The sequence below is a fragment of the Bactrocera latifrons genome, unplaced genomic scaffold, assembly GCF_001853355.1.
Source record: "Bactrocera latifrons isolate USDA-ARS-PBARC rearing strain unplaced genomic scaffold, ASM185335v1 scaffold_10, whole genome shotgun sequence".
In the NCBI taxonomy this organism is placed as follows: domain Eukaryota; kingdom Metazoa; phylum Arthropoda; class Insecta; order Diptera; family Tephritidae; genus Bactrocera; species Bactrocera latifrons.
The window spans coordinates 1806712-1810804 of NW_017534408.1; the positions used below are offsets into that span (position 1 = coordinate 1806712).

At 30.5% G+C, this 4093-nt stretch overlaps 1 protein-coding gene across 1 annotated transcript in view; it reads right to left on the reverse strand.

Annotated features, from left to right (window-relative positions):
- The window catches only part of LOC108966737, a gene marked incomplete in the record, with an annotated part of 90895 nt that extends 87265 nt beyond the window's left edge, over positions 1–3630 (reverse strand). The window contains 1 exon segment of the mRNA XM_018929771.1: positions 3381–3630.
- Between the last annotated feature and the right edge of the window lie 463 nt (positions 3631–4093).

A 4093-nucleotide genomic window follows, 5' to 3' on the forward strand; every position in this document is an offset into this window, starting at 1 on the left:
GAAAAAATTAAGAAAAGGTCAGTAAAATTGAAAACAAAACTCAGATTGGAATTATTGAACTCTACAAATTTACATACATACATATGTATGTAAGAAAGCGCCTTTTATTTTCAAATCTTAGTTTTTCATATAAACAAATTTTGCGAGAATCATCGAATAGAATGATAAAAAAATTCGAAAAATATTTTTGATTTTAATAAATTCGTTTGAAAAACTGTTTTGAGAGACATATTTTCCAAATTAAACAAAAAAAATATTGAAAGAAGTTTTGAAAAGCATTTTAAAAAATACTTCGAAAGTAAGTAGTTTCCAAGCTGAAAAAATATAAAGTTAAAAAAGGTTCGAAAAAAATGTCGAAATTGGGCAAAGTCAAAAAAAAAAAGCTTCAAAATTTGGAAAAATTCAGATCGGAGTTATTAAATTGTATAAATTTATATAAGAAAGCGCTATTTCCAGTCTTTGTTTTCCAAATAAGCGTATGTTAAAAAATACAATGAATAGTAAAATAAATCTGAAGTTTGAAATTTGAAAAGCAAACATTTCCAACRTGCACAAATAATCCTAAACAATACTTAACTATTACTTTTTATTCATACTTATATCATACAAATTCCAAAAAACAGTCGAGTTGTTTTTCTTTTCACCACGCTCTTAAGAAGCTTCCACTCAAATTCAAATTAGCAGCCAATACAATCGAACTAAAATACCAACAACTGTTGCCTATCATAACAAACCGTTATAAGTGCGGCTTTTGATGCAACATGAGATTGTTGTTACAGTTAGGAATGCCTATAAAGTTTCAAGAGCAAAAGAAACTTTTTTTCGAGACAAACTAMAGCAACAATTGAAGACGCAACTAAAGCTAGTGTATGTGTAAATTTAACATGCATTGTAACTGTGTTGCAGAAGTGAGCTGTTTGGAGAAACTGGAATTRGTGCTAAGTAGCCGCAAGCAACTCATAAAAATCAGATTTTCTCGAAACAATGAGTATTTGAGGCATATCTTCAAACTTAAGTTATTTTATATTATTCTTGGGAATTATGAATTTGGTTAAGTTGCCGCTGATTTGAACTAAACTATAACGGGCTTTGAAAAATTGTTTAGCTGYAAGCTTAAAAAATGTTGACGGAGTRTTTTGGKGAGTCTACTTTAACSCGAACACAACTAATTGTGTAGCGCAATTTCAGTGAAGGTCGTGAAGTCATTGAAAACTTTCCTCGGATTCTTCGACGATCTCTGTCAATGATGTTRATATTAAATACATTAAAATAACTGTGATTGAAAACCGTGGTGTTGGCAACAATGAGGCAGTAGAGGATCTCAACACATCTTATTCAATGACTGAACATGTTACGGTTAATTTTTTGGATGAACTTACACCAAAAGACCTTACTTCTTTCGAAAATATATTAAAGGTAAAAATWTTGTAAGCTTTCCAGAATTCTTCTAATTTAAATTAACTAGAACTTAGAATTATCACACAGCTTAAAWACTTTCGAAAAGTACTGTCGGATCTGAGCTTGCTTATAGTTGGAGGAAACTCAGTAGCAGTGCTACTAACTCTGTTTCTCTACAAGTCCAGAAAAGTTTCATAAAAATTTGGAAATCTTGGTTGAAAAGGAGAGACAATATTTACACCATATTTAGAAAATTATTTAAATATTTGACRGCAATAATAGCAATTGTTTGATGTGTGTGAATGTGTAAATATGTTAAGAGCTGATAAACTCTGCCGTAAGGCGATATATTAACTCGAAACTCCATATTATTTGTTGTGCACCGTATATAGAGATGAATCAACTAAACAATTAGCAAGATATTGTTGTGTATTAGCACAAATTTGCTGCCTTCAGTCAAAATTTTTACTGATTATTAACAATTTTACAAACTTCTCYGCAAAGTTTATAAGTGAGCATCAATACATTCACTATCTTTTGAAGCAGTGCTTAAGAGAGTGATATCAAAAAATAATATATTAATTTTTACAAATTAATTATTTTTTACAAATTAATTTAGAACTAAAAATAAGGCACCATACGTAGCAAAAGGACATGTCTAATTCATAAAAAGTCATTTCGGAGAAAGAAAATTCCAAAAAAGTTTAATTCTGGAATGGGGTCTTCGTCTCATATCATATATAGTAAAAGATTACCAAAAATTGGCATCGCGCTCAAGAGGTTAGTCTGAAAATCTTTATTTCTCAGGTGTTTAATTGCAGTCAATCGTTTCTTCCATTGAAAATAAACACGAATTCGTTGCTCAACCTACTTTCTTACTCGCCTACTCGAAGCCACAAAAGCAAATAAGGTATTGAACTAATTTTTTTTGTTAATGGTCTAGCTATTGCCCTTAGTAAAGTAGTTTAATTATTATACAAAAAGCAAAAATGTTAAATGCTAGGGAAGCGACTTTGGGACGCTAAAAAAATATTAATATACCAAATTAGAAGACTAGTTCTTARAAATTACTACATGTGCCCTAACAGCCTTTGATTTCAAAAACCAATTATTAATGCTGACAATTGTATAGAGCCTTGTGGGAGAGAGGACATAATATTATTCAATAAAAAAGAGCAATAAATTGTTAAAAAAAAAATTAACAAATTTACTCAAAAATTCTTGAAATCTATACACAACCATAATTTGTTTAATTTCAGCGTCAAGTTCGTTGCTTAAGTCTTTCAATTGGTTTGAATCGCAATAATAATATTCTCATTCTTCAGCTTATGGCAAAAATGCTTATTGAACGCTTTTGAACCGCAAATGGGAAGTTGTATTCAATACAAACAGAAGCGCTGAACTGATAATTCTCTTTCAAATGCCCCTGTTTCGTATATCCTGCAGCTCCTTTCATATGAGAAGCAAACGGAAACATGCATTCAGTATATATTTTTATAACTTTCATATACATATATTTTTTTCCCACATAGCTATTGCGAAATTGGGTTTCGGAAGTATTTCAAAACCCAAAATGTTGTCCTAGCAGCGTTTAAACTATACTAATTTCTCATTAACATTTTTAAGCAAGTTTTGCGAACAAAATTTTTTTTTTATTATTTATAATACGCAGTTTTGTGCTTTTAATTTTTAATTAGTCTCAGGCATATTATATTACGTATTTTTATAAATGGCACAACACCTTAAGCAATCGTCAGAAAATAATTGTCCTTAGCACTGCTTCTGCTAYAGAAGTTCGCTGCTTAAGTCTTTTGATGTTCGAACTTCATTTTAGAATATTTAATTTTTTTTTATTATTTACATTTTTTCCATTTTTTCCATTATTTTAAATTTTGTTGATAAATTGTACGTGAAATATGCGTACACCTTTCTTTGTAATAATTATTTGCACAAAAAGTTTTACATTAAACTCAAGCACTCACTTCTTGTACGTTGCACGTCTGCTGCACTCGAAACTCGCCAAAGCGTTATCCTGGCTGCTGGTAATACTGTTTTTGTAGCTTCAACGCTATTGCACTTTGTTTTTTTTTTTTTTTTGTTTTTTTGCTGCTTAGAACAGCAAAGAGTTGGTTTTATTTTAGAATTTTGTTTTCAATTTTAATCCTTGAACACTTTAAGCCACAGCAGTATGCTTCGTATACGCAGGATGCACAGTTTCCTTTTTTTTTTTTTTTTTTTTTTTTTTTTTTTTTTTCACTTTTTTTTTTTTTTTTTTTTTGTTTAAATTATTTTAGTTTAGAAATTTTCGCTGAACTCAATTCGCTTATTTCTTGTGCAAAAATTTCACTCGCTGAAATTTTATACAGTTCGCAATATCCAAAAACTCRACAGAATGACCAAACTATATAATTCGGCTCCTTTCCCGGTAATCCACACACGCAAGCACACACTACTTGTTGTTTGACTTTCCGAAAACAAAAAAATATTCGTTACACTTGGCTTTGAATCAAGAAGACACACATATACACACTTAGCTATGTATATGTTGCCGCAAATTGTGTCCGGTTGTTGGTTGTGTTTAGCTTATTTGAGGCAAAAATATCCGATTCGGTTTTTTGGCTTTTGGTAAGGAGGAAAGCGAACTTGACCGTAGAGAAGTGACTGAATAACTAAAGTATATGCCGCGCTAATAAGT